Source organism: Gopherus flavomarginatus, chromosome 1 (genome assembly GCF_025201925.1).
Source record: "Gopherus flavomarginatus isolate rGopFla2 chromosome 1, rGopFla2.mat.asm, whole genome shotgun sequence".
NCBI lineage: Eukaryota > Metazoa > Chordata > Testudines > Testudinidae > Gopherus > Gopherus flavomarginatus.
The window spans coordinates 353,644,256-353,660,914 of record NC_066617.1 but is presented as its reverse complement, the minus strand read 5'-3'; the positions used below and the strand labels follow the sequence as shown (position 1 = coordinate 353,660,914).

The 16,659-nt window shown below is 43.2% G+C and overlaps 1 protein-coding gene and 1 long non-coding RNA gene across 5 annotated transcripts in view; one reads left to right on the top strand and one right to left on the bottom strand.

The window, feature by feature from the left end:
* Positions 1-11,490, bottom strand: part of RAB30 (RAB30, member RAS oncogene family) — a 112,287-nt gene extending 100,797 nt beyond the window's left edge. The window contains exons 1-2 of one of the 4 annotated variants that reach the window (XM_050942687.1): positions 10,957-11,487; positions 560-751 (exon numbers count right to left, since the gene is read on the bottom strand). The gene's annotated coding sequence lies outside the window, so the exon portion shown is untranslated. Of the gene's footprint in view, positions 1-559; positions 752-10,956 lie in introns of all 4 variants that reach the window. The other 3 variants (XM_050942706.1, XM_050942677.1, XM_050942666.1) reach the window with 3 other exon arrangements.
* Positions 11,491-12,055: 565 nt separating this feature from the next.
* LOC127045998 (uncharacterized) lies at positions 12,056-16,033 on the top strand. Its single transcript, XR_007772891.1, has 2 exons — positions 12,056-12,650; positions 13,376-16,033. It is a non-coding gene; the product is annotated as an uncharacterized LOC127045998 (long non-coding RNA).
* The last annotated feature ends 626 nt before the right edge of the window (positions 16,034-16,659 follow it).

Genomic DNA, 16,659 nt, shown 5'->3' with positions numbered 1-16,659 from the left:
TCTGTTCATTAGTCTGAAAGTTCAATAGAACTTGTGTGAAAAAATGCTGTGATGAAGAAAATGAGCAGAGTTTCCCTTTAAATAACATCCGTTACTAATTTTTTTTTTAACAAAATGTATATGCCAGCTCTTGAAATCTCAGGCTTCTTGGATGTGCAGCACAGACAGTCTCAATGAGCCAAAGTAATTTTTTGTGTAAAGATCCAAAATCCTCCAGGAAATGCTCTAAACCTACATAATGTTCTCAAGCACCTATATTTTAATTGGGGAATTTTACATACCAGATATATATGTAAAAGTTACAGGCAACCAGTTGTCTCCCTACTAGCTACCATGTGAGAAGGCTATGGAGACAGAGTTATTCCACCTAAGGGGAGAAATAACAGGCTGCTGAAATTTGCTTCACTTAAGCCGTTTTCAGTTAGCAGATAAAAATGACCCCTTTTTAGTGAAAGCACTTCTCCTTCTGAAGTTCCACTATCAGAAACATGGGAGGCACAACTGAAAATCTGGAGTCAAGAATTAGCCCATTGTTGCACTATTGAGAAATACAACTTACAAGGCCTTGTCTTCACTGGTGTGGGTGGGAGGAAGTGTTCTTACCAACAAGTAGTAATTAACATGAGGTAAAATACTAGTGACACTACAAGCTGCCTTGTCTTCACTAGGATTTTACCTCATTCTAGTTACTCATGTTAGCCAGCACCCTTTTTCCTCTGAAGACACACATGAGCATGCACTTAAAGGGGAGCTGCAAAAAGAAAAAGAAAAGGGATGTTATTTCTCCTACCTTTTCTCATGAGGTACCAAAAGTCTGAAATATCCCCCCCTTCCTAGACATTTTAAAAACAAAAACCATGCTTGATTTTCACCTTGAAGTATCAGCAATGTCAAAGCAGAAATCAAGAGCTTCTGCTGGAAGATCTACTGAAGAGCTAAAATGTGTTAGGAATTTTTTTTCAACCCAACCATTTACTATTAAATGGCTGTTAGCAAAAAAGAAAAACCAAAAACCCCACAAGATTCAATTTTAAACCATCTAAAGAAAAAAAGTCATTTCACCTGTTAATTCTTCAGATTAAGGAGATTTTAGGACATGTGAGATGTCACAATCCTAGTCTATAATGTGCCACAGGATTCTTTGCTGCTTTTACAGATCCAGACTAACACGGCTACCCCTCTGATACTTGACAAGCCTATCAGTTCTCCTGTCATCTTCAGTGTTTCAGGATAGGCAAAGCTTGAATTTCTAATGTGAAAAAATGAACTGAATTTAAATCTCTCTTCACTCACTAGAAAGCAGCAAAAGAGGGTAAACCCAATGTTTTATTCTTTGCAGGAGACCTACAAAGGGATTCCATTAGGTCACTATCCCAGAACTCAGGTTTTATAAGAAAATTTTTATAATAAGACCCACAGAATTTTTGCCTTACTTCTCCACACACCCCCTTTAAATGTAAGTAGCTATTTTAAGTAAATATCTTTGCAACCTAGTTATAGCACTGTGTACCAGAACCCAAAAGCTGAGTACCACTAGAGAGAGCCCTGAGTCTGACCCTGTCCCTGACCCTGAAACTGGTTTTGTACCATAAAATTAATTTTGCTACACGTATACACTTTACCACAAAACAAAATATTAAACTAACTGATTTGTTTTATTATTCAAGTTCTGAAATGGATAAATTATATAATGTAATGAAGTGTACATTTTCTTTATTAATTTTCCAATTTTATAATCCTTAACTCTCGTCTCCTAAAGCCCCTACTCTACTTGGCTACATTGATGACATCTTCATCATCTGGACCCATGGAAAAGAAGCCCTTGAGGAATTCCACCATGATTTCAACAATTTCTATCCCACCATCAACCTCAGCCTAGACCAATTCACACACGCAGTCCATTTCCTGGACACTACTGTGCTAATAAGCGATGGTCACATAAACACCACCCTATACAGAAAACCTACTGACCGCTATACTTACCTACGTGTCTCCAGCTTCTATCCAGGACACACCACACGATCCATTATCTAGAGCTAAACTCTAAGATACAACTGCATTTTCTCCAATCCTTCAGACAGAGACAAGCACCTACAAGATCTCTATCAAGTATTCTTAAAACTACAGTAAGCATCTGCTGAAGTGAAAAAACAGATTGATGGAGCCAGAAGAGTACCCAGAAGTCACCTACTACAGGACAGGCCCAACAAAGACAATAACAGAACACCACTAACCGTCACCTTCAGCCCCCAACTAAAACCTCTCCAGTGCATCATCAAAGATCTACAACCCATCCTGAAAGATGATCCCTCACTCTCTCAGATCTTGGGAGACAGACCTGTTCTCGCTTACAGACAGCCCCCCAACCTGAGGCAAATACTCACTAGCAACCACAAGCCACAGAACAAACACACTAACCCAGCAACCTATCCTTGCAACAAAGCCCGATGCCAACTCTGTCCACATATCTATTCAAGTGACATCATCATAGGACCTAATCACGTCTGCCACGCAATCAGGGGCTCGTTCACCTGCACATCTACCAATGTGATATATGCCATCATGTGCCAGCAATGCCCCTCTGCCATGTAAATTGGCCTAACCGGACAGTCTCTTCGCAAAAGAATAAAATGGACACAAATCTGACATCAGGAATCATAATATTCAAAAACCAGCAGGAGAGCACTTCAACCTCTCTGGCCACTCAGTAACAGACTTAAAGGGGGCAATCTTGCAACTGAAAAGCTTCAAAAACTGACTCCAGCGAGAAACTGCTGAACTTAAATTAATATGTCAACTAGATACTATCAACTTAGGCTTGATAGAGACTAGGAATGACTGAGCCATTACACACATTGAATCTGTTTCCCCTATGTTAAGTATCCTCACACCTTCTTGTCAAACTGTACGAAATGGGCCATATTGATTATCACTACAAAAGTTTTTTTTCTCCTGCTGATAATTGCTCATCTTAATTAATTAGCCTCTTAGAATTGGTAGGGCAATTGCCACCTTTTCATGTTCTCTGTGTGTATAATATATATATATATATATATATATCCTTACAATATATTCCATTCTATGCATCCAATGAAATGGGCTGTAGCCCACGAAAGCTTACGCTCAAATAAATTTGTTAGTCTCTAAGGGTATGTCTACATCTACAATTTTGCAGCGCTGGTTGTTACAGCTGTATTAGTACAGCTGTATAGGGCCAGCGCTGCAGAGTGGCCACACTTACAGCAACCAGCGCTGCAAGTGGTGTTAGATGTGGCCACACTGCAGCGCTGTTGGGCGGCTTCAAGGGGGGTTCGGGGAACGCGAGAGCAAACCGCGGCGAAACTGGTCTCCTTCCCCGGTTTGCTCTCGCGTTCCCCGAACCCCCCTGCAAACCGCAGGGAAGGAGACCTGCTTGCTCGGGGGTTCGGGGAACGCGAGAGCAAACCGGGGAAGGAGACCAGCTTCGCCACGGTTTGCTCTCGCGTTCCCCGAACCCCCCTGCAAACCGCAGGGAGGGAGACCTGCTTGCACGGGGGTTCAGGGAACGCGAGAGCAAACCGGGGAAGGAGACCAGCTTGATTACCAGAGGCTTCCTCAGGTATGCTGGGATACCTGCTTATTCCACGGAGGTCAAGAAAAGCGCTGGTAAGTGTCTACACTTGATTACCAGCGCTGGATCACCAGCGCTGGATCCTCTACACCCGAGACAAAACGGGAGTACGGCCAGCACTGCAAACAGGGAGTTGCAGCGCTGGTGATGCCCTGCAGATGTGTACACCTCCTAAGTTGCAGCGCTGTAACCCCCTCACCAGCGCTGCAACTTTGTGATGTAGACAAGCCCTAAGATGCCACAAGTACTCCTGTTCTTTTTTCATAATCCAAGGGGTTATTTAGAACCTAGGTTTTAAGAGGATCTGCTTTTAAATAAAATCATGATGTTTAACCTGACAGGGTCTCTATCATTAACTCTTTGAACATGTGTCGTTTTGAAGACAGGAATTCACCTTTAAATTGTAGTTGCTAGTCTAACACCTGAATAAGGATCTCTGCCATATTTCTGTAGAGTCCAACAGAATTTGACAGCAGGAGCAGAGTGCCTGCCAAGATATTATGCCTTAATTTTATTACCAATAGGGCAGGGCAAAGGTGCACTGGCTCTTTGGTCAGACGTTATCGCCTTCTTTCCAGCAACCCACCCTATTCCCTATTGGTGTTACTTCTACCTCCAGACTGATATCTCCATTTATGCTCATCAATTTCCTAACATAACACAGAATCATTTGCACCCGAGTATCTGAGGCTCCAAAGGAGCTTGCTGCACATCACTATATATAAACAAGGGCACTATAGTAGAATGGGAACAAGAAAGAATCATGAAGGTAAAACTCCACAACAGGGAAGGAGCAGTTTGATACTCTCCATAATAGCTGAGACGCCAATGCTGTTCCACCAGTGACTCCTCAGATGTGGCACCCTACATGACAGTCTGAGTACCCCAGGCAGCTGCCTCACTGCACCCCAGATTAGTGCAGCAATATCGTTCAATAGCAATATTCCGGGGGGGGGGGGGGAGAGTGAGGGATTAAAATGGTATATTTTTGTCACAATCCTCATTCGTAACTCACACATATTCAACCAGAAGTCCCTCTCCATGACCTCTCTCAGGATTCTGTAACACAGCCCTCAGTACATTCTAAATGTACTGGCTACTTGAATTTAAATATTTAAGAGGAAAATAAGAAACTGCTTCTTTACTGCAAAGCAAGGTAGAGAAACAGAATGGAAGTCAAAGTGCAACACACTGGCAGAGCATGTGTCACATCCCCACCCTGTGGCTGGTCAAACACCTTACTATTGCTACCGGTTAATGGAGGTAACTCCTTGAGCTCAAGTGATAAATGTCTGTTCTACGGCTCTGAAGGTCTGAGTTTCAAGCTTAACTGAATGTTCATACAGAAGGCTGTTACACAGTCATCCCTCTCCAATATCAGGTGAGGGTGGTAAATACATAAGACAAGATTTTCTTCAATGTTCACAAATAAAGCCAAGTCAAGGCCTATTACTATTCTGTAGGGTCTTGGAATTCTTTGGTGCTTCCACGCAAGAGAGATGAATTCACACTGAGAAACTCTGCTCCCTTTTTATATATGGACATTGCACTTTGGATTAGTGACATTTTTGCACAGTACATATTCTGCACTAACAAGGACTTTAAAAAGCACAATTTAGTTTTCCTGAAGGAGACTGACTTTGTTATCAAAACATGTTCATCGGTGGATCCAGCTATTAGGGACTTGCATCAATACTCCATTCTGCTATTGTGTCTTTAATTAGGACAGAGTTACCGGAGGACTATTTGAGTCTTGTACATGTTTGTGTCTGAGATGCTGTTTTTTACCTGCAGTGCTCATTCTGTGGGAGACAGACAGCCTCTTGAAAAGCCACACAAAAGATCATTTCTTTCCAAGCCAACACAGCTTTCCCCAATCCCCTTGACTTCCAAGGAAAAAAGGGGTCTCAGTACAGGAAACTTATTATTGAATTTAATATGACTAAATACAATAAGCTAGAGGAAAATATTTCTGCTCCAGGCAAAGTACACAAATTGGATGTACGCTACCCCCATCTTTAACAGGTTCACTGTTAATCCCACCATGTGGTCCGACCTACACAGGCAAGACCAAGTCACATTACAACACGATCCCCACACACTTAGTTTGCACAGGCCCCTCACATGAGTATGTTTACACTGGAGCTGGGGTGTAATTATGGAGGGTCAGACAATAGAAGGAGTCAGATAATTATTTAATGACGGTAGACACTGAGATTCAAGACATTAAAATTTCATAACCATTAAAAACACAAATTATCAACATCATGTCACAATATACAAAGAAAACAGCCTTAAATCGAACTAAGTTCGCAAGTACCATTTTTCTTATTCTGCCTATTTGTAAATTTCACTTATCAATGGAAATGTTTTTTTCCTGTGTGTGGTGAAATCTACATCTACCAACATTTACCAATAAAAATCAAATCCTTCCAAGCCTAATTATGTTTAAATAGTAACATTGATTTTAATGGGCCAAACTGATCACTTGTGTAATTGTAATGAATTAAACGGAGTTATATCAGGGATGTATTTGCCTCGATTTGTTCAATTTCACTTAAACTTAAAGCATGGTCCAATTGAAAGGCATCATAGTCCAGGAAACGTTTAGATCACAAACATGACAGAACAATTTTTGATGCTATAAAACATGCATTAAAAACCAGCACAATTTCTCTCACCAGTTATGTCAATAATTGACTAACTTACTTATTGCAGGATGGTATAATAGAAATTGGATACTAAAAAGGCTCTTTTAGGTCATCTAGTCCATGCCCCCTAACCAATGCAGAATGGTTCCTATACTCTATCTTTCACGTTTTCTCCAACTGAGTTAATAATTTAGTAATGGACCTGTCACCACTTACAAGAATGGAATAATTTCAAAAAGTAAGTATCGCTCTCAAGAGATTTGCCTGATATCCAGCCCCAATTTTCCCAGATTTAGATGTTATCCCATTACTCCTAGTTTTAACCTACCTTGTACCATCCTATGCGATTCCTGTCCTACTATAATCCATACACTTATATTATGATGCACACTTTCTCTAGCTTTCACATTGCCACACATAGCCATGTAATCTAGACACACACAAAAAACAAACCACAGCTGTGGGAGCCAGCTAAGTTCAGACATTTTCTGACTGTCATTTCCGCAACTATTAGCAGCAACATTTGCTTTCGTATTTTAGGACCCATTTACTGAAGAAGCAATTCGTCCACTAAAAACAAAAAAGATTGTACACAAATCAACGGTGGAATCAGGCCTGTTGTAACCGTTCATTTAATTTTGTTTTATGAGAGAAAAAAAATAAGTGGTCACCTGGCACACAAACAATACAGCTGCAGATAAATCTGCGTAAGACAGACCATGACATACCGTTACACCAGATGACTGAAGTTCCCAGTAACAGATGCCATCTTGACTAAACACGCTTAAGACTGAACTGGGAACTTCCAGAACAAAAAGCAAGAGTTGCTACAGTTTCAATTAAAGAGGTAAGACTCCCTCACTCAAGCTGTACATGATTCATTTCATGTGCACTGGAGGGAGGCGGAACTGGGACATTTAACTCACTTAAGAGTGTGTATTACATTGGTCAAAAAAAAATGGAGAAAAAACCTGTTTCACAGGAGGAACAATAGAAAAAGACACACCAGCACCCTCTTCATTTTTCTCATCTTCTTCCAAGTGGCCCCTATATGAATAACCACCTAAGTCCCAGTGCACCAAGTTCTCTTCATTCAAATCTTTCCTAAAGGCTCTTTTCTCCCACAAATCCCCTCATCACAGTAGCCTAAGTGAGTCAAATAACTTCTCTCACCCAACATTGCAGCAGAGGAGAAGACAGAAAGAGCAAAACTTGAAACAAATCTATATCAGTACTTTCCTTGGGTCTCCAAGTCCACTTTCTCCTATTTGCATCTGTATTTTAGACCCCAATTCCACATCAGGGTAGGATTCAGAATGTGTGCATGCTAGTAGATCCCAGTGTGGGACTGGGACCTTCCCTGTCCCAAAGCACTTGCAGTTAAGGACCTTCTTACTTTGCCTCCAATACAGCGTATACCTCATTGCTGATGCTTAGCAAATAAGGCCTTCATCTTGCAATAGTGCATTTGTGCATAACTTTGTTCACAGAAGTAGTCCCATTAAATCTAGTGGGATTATTTGCATGAGTAAATACACATGCCTAAGTCTTTGTGGGATCAGGACGTAAGTTAAATAAACGTGAAGTTTCTACAAACCATCTATTTAGGAGGAATGACCTGATAGTTCTTGACTTTGCTCATTCATGGTAGAATGCAGTGTACAGGTCTGTCACATCTTACGTGCATTTAATATGCACGATTTCACCTTTACGCGGTCGGCAAAAACAAAACAAAAAAAAGAGAAAAACAACAATTTTAATACTGTACCAGTAGTGCAGGCAATTCCGCCCACCATTGCACTCAATGTAATTTTGACTATATGCGATTTGCGCTTTACACGCTGACTGCAGAATGTAACCCCAGCGTAAGATGCGACAGACCTGTAGTTGTAATAGTGTCAGTTCCAGGATATTAGACACACAAGGTGGGTGAGGTAATGTCTTTTACTGGATCAAGCTCAAAGCTTGTCTCTCTCATCATCAGAAGATAGTCCAATAAAAGATATTACCTCACCCACCTTGTTTCTCATTCATGGTGACAGATAACCTCCTGAATGCCCACTTTCAAGTCTTTTTACATTTCTGTTACTGCAAGGCAAAAACTGCAACACATCCTGGTGAATACTGCATTTGCCTGCATGCTACTTGGTGTCTGAATTTCTTAAGTGCATTTTAACTCTAATTATTGCTATATTATTGTATAGCACCAGAGTGCTAACACTTTAGACAAACTCATTGCTATTTAGAGAAATTCATTAATACAGCAACATGATTAAACAAACATACATGAAAACAATAAATAAGAATGCAAGATGGGCATAAATATATAGGAATGGTATTTAGACAAGGGACTGTAGTACACCCCCCCCATACACACACACAAATCCCCTGCTATATAGATTTATCATAATTTACATATCATTAATTTACAGAATGCACTTTCAAACTATCACTGCAGTTCCAGCGCTTGCGCTTCACAGCCTACAAAATCATTGCTGTAAAGGTTCCTCTCTTATAGCCAACAGGAGAAGTCGTATATTAAATTACTCACTGAATCCCTTGACCAAAAAAAAGAGGGGGAGAGGGACGCCATTCCAGGAAATAAAAGTCTAAAAAACAAAAGGCAACTGGACTGCATGCACTGCTGTTCCTCTCCTTTAACTTGGCAACAACAAGTAAGGAAGGAAGGAAAAAGAAGAGATAAAAAAAAATACGAGGAGATTTAGCTGAGGAATGTTTACCCTTCAGGAATTTAGTTGCAAGATAAGATCACATAAAATGTTCTCTGCATTACACATTGACTCCCTAACTATTGTGTTAGTGTTTACAAACACTTTAATCAAAAGAAACAGGGAGTTTCATTGTCCACATTGCACTCATGTCACACATCCCTTAGCATTGCAATTCCAAGGAAAGTCTGCCAGAGGACAAAACAGTCTCAGTTACACAAGAGTAACGCAGAAGCAAATATGCAGCAGTGGGGGAAAAAAAATCAGCTCAGTTGCACACACACTTCCTGTGCCCCAAAGAGATTCAATCCTTGGAGTAGATGAACTCTGAAGGGACCAGACGGGAGACACAGCAAATTCTGCAGTGAAGCAAAGCTGTGTCTGTGCTGCTAATATCGTATTATATAACAGAAAGTAGATTTCTCTGGAGTATACTTGTAATTGCAGTGATGATATAGTTTTAGAAAAGAATAAATACTGTAATATTTTGCAACTTGTTATGGTAGCACTATTCAGCAAACATCTCAAAGTGTTTAACAAAAGCAGGCACTATCCCCATTTTACAGATGAGGAAACTGAAGTAAGTGACTTTCCCACAGAGCTAAGCAGAGAACTGGGAAAAGGACCCACATCCCTCTGCACTGTCTCCAAAGAAAATGAGGACTGTGTTGTGAAGCAGTGTTGGATTCCAGAGTTAATTTTAAAAACATTCACATTTCTTCTATTTATGACATTAGAAAAACCAAGTGGATCACAAAAAGATAGCTCAATAGTTAAGATTGGGTACATCTGTCTATAGCATTTAGTCTCTACTCAAAAATAAATCTGAAATAGTTGAAATTGCTAAGAGTCAGTTACACAATTCAAGTCACTTTTTCCCCTGAAAGAGGCAAGGAATGGATATAACAAAAACCCACCATAGCCCTAGCCCAAACCACATTTTTCCCCCCCGTTTCCATCACCAGTCCCAGACCTCTCTTACCAACCAGAAACACTCCTATCTCATAGCACCTTGGCACCATTAAGCAATAGCAAATTAAGGTCAATCACATTTGCTGCTATTTTCATCATTGAGATGATAAATTGTACCAGGATTCCCTCCAGTTATTTGTTACTGTATCCCAGGGAAGTTCAAATTACTACTTATTATTTGTTACTGTGTGCTGAAAGTTGCCATGGAGTTTTTAAAAAAAGAGCTACAGATGTTCACTTTTTCAGACAATTCAGTGACACTCAGAATTAACCATATTTTAAAAAGAGAATATTCTTAATAAAAACAAATCAGACTTAAACATCCTGTGACTGGATAAAAAGAATATTGACATAGAAATGTGAAGTGTGTGTTGAGCATTTATTTTTATTTTTACATACATAACGATTGAGCCTACTACTGTGGCTATTTCTCATATGTTATCCTGAAGGTGCATGGAAAGGGAAAGAGAGCATTCCATAATGTAGTAAGTCTGCTATTTAATATATATATCATCCGTTTGTCCTCTTAAACACAAGAAAAAAAAAGCAATAAAGTATTCCAAAATTAAATTAAGTCACTATCTTATTCCTCTATAAATCAGTTCTTTTCAAATGCATCAAGCATTTTTTAAAAGGCATCAAACTAAAATAAATCCACATCTCAATTGCTTCTTCCCCTCCACACCAGACACACACCCCCTCCAACATCTGTATATGAAGGGCAATCAACACTGTCTGATAATCGTTCTGCAGGCAAGTCTAGCTCTGTAAGGATTTTTCACACGCAACCGCCTCTCCAACAAATAATAATCAACCTTATAGACAACTCAGTGTACAGAAAAAAAAAAACGGAGTGGTGATGGTGTTTTTTTTGGCAGTGGTACCCATGCCCCCACAAATAGCCCTGCACAGAACCTCCCGTCATCAACTGCACTTTTCTGACTTAAAAATACATATCACAGACAAGTTGATTGCAAGAAATCACAGAACTCACCTGGATTTGGGATTTTTCCCCTTCCCCTGCGAGACCATAAAACAAGACACAACGTGGGATTCAATCACCTAGACATGGGGTAGGGCTTGCAGCTCGCTTGGGATGTCTATATGGTCCCCCCTCCCCTTTGCTAGGGATTTAGTCACTGCCCTAGCGCTTCAGCACAGGGGGAGGAGGCTACAGCGTATCACAATGAATTGCAGTGCAGAAATCTCCCTTGCCTGTTTTGCAATGACATCATCCTTATGTCCAGGGTGGGAGGTAGGAGAGGGGAAGCCCCCCATTGGCCCCTTAAGATCGACAGTGCGGCATTCTGGAATTTGTAGTTCGCTCCCATGTCTAGCAGCAAGCCCCAGGTGCATGGAGAACTACAACTCCTATAAGGTTCGGCGCCGCGCAGCCGCAGAGAAAACTGGGTGTGTTGTTGGGGGGAGGGAACGGAGAGCGTGATCTCGGCAGCCATGTTGGTGGTGTGGGTTCGCCGTTAGCTCGGAGGAGCGGCCGGGAAATCGGATTAAAATGTCGGCAAGGGGCGGGCGGGAGCTGAATGGTCAGGGGCGAGTAAGGAAAGGCAGGAAACGGGGGGCCGCGCCTCTTATCCCGCCAAACGGACGGGTGGGCGCGGCGGCCAGCAGACCCCGCAATGCGTTCGGTTATCATCCCCTCCCCCAGCGTGGACGGTGCGGCCTGCTTAAGTCCCCCCCGCGGAGGGGTCTACCTCGGTGAAGGGGGAGGGGTGGCTGCCGAGTAGGCGCGTGCGCGGCCCGGCTCCGTGCGCTCCGCAGACGGGAGCGGCCCGGGGCCTTTGGCGCACGAGAGCGAAGCCCGCGGGGGAGCGAGCGAGGGAGAGCGCCTGGCTCCATGGCTGCCCCCGCTGGGCAGGGCTGGCCGGGCGGGAGGGTGGCGCGGCGCGGCGCACGGGGGCACCCAGGAGCCCGCCGCGCAGCGATGGAGGGTGCGGGCCCTGCGGTGCCCGCCTGGCGCAGTGCCGGGGGCCGCGCCTCAGCCAGGCCTCGGCGTCTGCAGACGCAGCGGGAGGCGCCGCAGCGGCCGGTTTCTGCGGCTGGAGGGGGCGCGCACGGCCGGCTCCGGGCCCCCCGGTACAGCGAGGCGAAGCCGCGAGCTTGGCGGGGGGCTCCGGCGGGGATCAGGCCCAGGTTTCAGTCTAGCTCGGGCTCCGGGCCTCGCCCGCCTGGCCGTGCTGCTGCGGGGCAGAGCGGCTCTTCCAGCGGGCGGCCGCTGTGGTCACGGGGGCAGAAAGCTGGAGCTGACGGGGTGTGGTGGAGCGCGGGGGCCGCCGGCGGGGGAGGGCGCAGGGCAAGCGGTGACTCAAAGCTGCTGTGTTCGGCGCTGCGCCGCGCTTCTTCCGCGGGCGGGGCTTCATTGCTGGCTAATGAGTTGCACTAATGGCGCTTGAGTTTCACAGATGCGTGGCTAGGCCTCCGTCCTGTGGGAGATGGTGCAACGGTCCTGCCCTTCATCGATGGAAGTAGGTGTTTTCCCCACCGGACCTGCTCGGGCACTTAGTAACACTGACTCGTCCCTGAAGACACCAAGGCAATGGACAGCGTCATCTGAGGACACAGATTCCCAATGTTGTGCATGGGATCAGTTCCCTGACGACATTTTCCTTCTTCCTTCCAGCAGTCTCAAGCTTGACTGGATTCAGCTTTAATCAGCTGTTCTTCATCCAGGTGGTGATTGCAGTTGAGCATTTTAGGGAGGCTTCTTTATTAGCTTGCTTAGGAAACAGAAGTTAGATGTAGGGTAGTGATTTGTGAGACTTCCTGCTTCAAGCACAGTTTCCTTCTAATATGTTTCCCACTGTTGCATGCTTTAGGGTGGACAGTGCTAGTTCCCCTCAGAGGCAGTGTTCATAGCTTCTGTTAATTAGGGGTCCAGAGTGTTCCTTGTATTTACCATGCAGGAAGGAGGCCCTGCCTGCACTCCGACTCCTGTGATGACCTGTGATTGTACAGTTCCTGGAAGGGACAATACTTGCTTTGGGTCCTGTTCTCAACTTCTTGGTGGCTAAAGAGGCTATCAGGGATGCAGGAGATCTCTCTGCTTTCTCACAGCAACTTGGGGGTGGCAGTTGCAGAGGTCCCCTTTAAATCATTAAGAATCCCTTATTGGGTTGGCATGCTGCACCATGTCAAGTGGTGTCAGAGAGGGTGGTTTTTTTTTTTTAAATGGGGGAAAGAAAAAAACTTGTGCTGTATCTACTTCCAAGAGCAGCCCATCAGGCATCTGTTCAAGATGGGCCTTCCTGATAGCAACTGGTAGTTTTATCCTGTCTGCCTGCCATAGTGTGAGCACTACAGCAGGAGGGACTGGGTATGGTGAGAAGTCTTTGTACAAAAAACATGGATTTCTTGGGTAACTTTATCAGGCACTTATTAAATTTGTTCTCTTTCAGGATATACTGAGAAAATGGAATGCAACTGTCCCTCCTCTGCCTTCTCTTTTTTTTTTTTTTTTTTTTTTTTTTTTTTTTAGCTGCAGGTACCCATGCTCAGAATTTTGATCCAACACGCTGCCTTCTTCCCTCTTCCTACAAAACTGCCAGTTGGGATTGATAGGAGGGGATGCACTTTAGGCCTTAATTTTAGCTGGAGTCAAATAAAAATATTGCTGTGTTGGTAACTGAAGAAAAGGTAAATGATGTGGTGTATGTTGTTAGATCAAAATGGCAAAGATGTGTCTTATGCCTCATGGTTTCTCTTTCAAATGTATGTGAATGTTACAAAAAGCAGTTTTACCAGGTGCTGAATTCTTTTCCTAGTTTCTTCACTGCCTGAGTACTATCTGCTGGAATAATTTGTGCTAAGGAGGAGAAATTAGGTTCTCTTTTTTTAAGAAGGTGAGGGGGGATATATAATTGCAGAAGAACAGCTGTCTAAGCTTCTCAGATTAAATCTGGCCTAGATCTGTGCATATTAAGCAAAAGTGGTAAGTATTTTGATGGAGTACTTAGATAATGTTTGATTTGCCTTCTGTGAAAGACTGTTCTGTTATGTTACCTGCTGACATGTTGTCAGAGATGAATCAGCCAACTTTTTCATCTTTATGACAGACTTCCTGACCAGCAAACAGCGAAGTGTGGTGGGCAGATTCTAGAAACAACTTTCTTCAATGGATGATGTGTGGGAAGCCTGCTTTGTACACCTTCACTGCTGTCCCCTATTTTTAGGAATATACAATTTACTTTGATTCCAATGTTTTCTTTGCCTAAAGAAAATAGGTTTCCTCCTCCCACGCAGACATAGAAGGTTGATGCTCTTGTCACAGTAATTGCCAGGGAAGGCCAACTTAAACAAAGCTGGGGGCAATTGCAATATCAAGTTGGCTTGTAAGTGTGGTGCGTGAAAAGCGGTATAGAACAGATTTTATTGTATTACATAATTCACTTTTTTCCCCCACCAGTGCTGAGCTTTCCAATCTTTGTTACTGTCAGTCTGCAGCCATCTGTGATGTTCATTAATCACAATTTGCTGTGGCCTTCAGAAGTTTCATTTATATGTCACACTGTGCATCTGTGAAGTGACTTCTAGAATTTCTGTGTTTTCAGTCACTAAGGGTATAGTTCCAAGTTACACAACAGGCTCACATGCTGACACTGTAGTGCTGACTGTAGCATTGCAGGAGATGGTGCTGCAATAGTGGAAGTGCTGTTATTTTGGATAACATGGTAACAGTTTTCAAGTGGTTCTGTAGTTGAAGATGGAGCTTGACACTTCTCAAAATAAGTAGGTGAATCCTTTGTCTGTTCTAATACTGCTTTTGTCAGTAAACCATTCCCATGTCTGTACACCTCAGCCCCTATTATGTTTGCCTGTACTTGCACTATTAGTGAAATCTAACCTTTTATGATTTGAAGACACTTCAGACTGTCACAATTGTGAAAGTGACTGTAGTCCAGTGGTTTTCAAACTTTTTTTTTCTGATGACCCAGTTGAATAAAATTGATGCCCACGACCCAACGGAGCTGGGGATGAGGGGTTTGGGGTATGAGAGGGAGCTGGGGACTGGTGGTGCTGGCTCAGGTGTGACTGGGGATGATGGGTGCAGAAGGGGGTCAGGGCTCTGGGTTTGGGATGTGGATGAGAGGCTCTGGGTTTGGGATGTGGGCTTACCTCCAGCAGCTCCCGCTCAGCAGCACAGCTGGGGTGCAGAGGCAGGCTTCCCTCTTGTCCTGGCACCACAGACCATGCTGTGTCCTGGAAGAAGCCAGCGGGTCCAGCTCCTAGGCAGAGGCGCACAAGCAGTTCTGCCCAGCTGTCGCCTGCAGGCACTTCATGCCTCTTTCATCCCCATCCCCCCCCCCCCCGCTCCAGGAACCAACCAGTGGGAGTGTGGAGCTGGTGCTCAGGGTGGGGGTAGCATGTGCAGCTCCATGGCCCACCTGTCTATGAGCTGGGCCTGCTGGCCGTTTCCACAGCATCGTGTCAGAATAGGTAAAGATTACTAGTTTTTACTGCCTGGCCACCAGGGTCCCTGGGTGCTGAACAAGGTGACCCAGTGCCTTGCATTCTGTGACCTAGTACTGGGTTGTGACCCAAACTTTGAAAACCACTGCAGTAGTCCATATCTTTCATCTGTCTGACAGCACCTGAAGAAAGTGTCCTTGAAAACAAAACTTCAAGTTTCTGGTGAGCATACTCTGTTCTGAATAGAACAAAAATGGAACAAAATGGTCTGTGTAGAGGTAGAACCTTTCTGGGAAGGAAACAAAGGCGTTTGGACAGGTATAATCCCTTCCTGGCTTTGCAGTTTTTAGGTTAAGATGAAAATGTAAGCAGAAATCTACATAACCAAGTTCATTTGTAGAAATGCAAGTATGAGACTGCAGCTCTTCAGAATGAAAATCTTACATTCTTCAAGGAAATTCTTGTTCTGTGAATTGTAACAATTCACTGCAGGCTCATGTAATAAAGCAGATCCACACCCAAAGTAACTTAGTAATTCCCAGATGAGACCTATGTGCACAAAAATAGAAAATTCAGAGATTGTGGTTCCTACTTGAATTGTAACTTGGCCATGGTAGATGCAGCTGTTAGGTATATAAATGTGTTTTGTTTTTTTTTTTTAATACAGGAACAGCTACTTTAAAAAAAACAAAAAACACAGGCTCAGCTCATTTGTGGGCCAAGTCTAAGGTGCAGAGTCCTTTATCCCAGATATCCAAAGGAACATAGAATTTGGAGTTAGAGCTGCTCAGAATTTTCCATAACATTTTTGATGGAAAGTGTCCAAAGGACAATATGTCAATTTTCTCACCAGGAAATTTTGAACCAAAGTTTTAAATCAACCTGAGCTGACAGTTTGGTTTTTGGAAAGGGAAAAAGGCAGGGAAGAGAACAAATTCAACACTTTTTTTTACCAGTTGCAAAACTGAGAAGAGGTATTTAACTTCTTTAGCTGCTGCCTCTTCCCCATCATCTCTTCCCTGCCCTCCTTTTTTTTTTTTTTTTTTTAAGTGGGGGAGAAGGGAATACTGAAAACACACATGCCAAAAAAAATGGAACTGACATTAAGTCAAAATGAAAAATGGCATATTTTGGAAGTAAAACTTCAGAAAAAGCTTTGATTTCTGACATGTATCTGATGAAGTGGGTATTTGCCCGCAACAGCTTATGCTCCAATACGTCTGTTAAGTCTATAAAGTGCCACAGGACTCTGTTGCTTTTTACAGATCCAGAC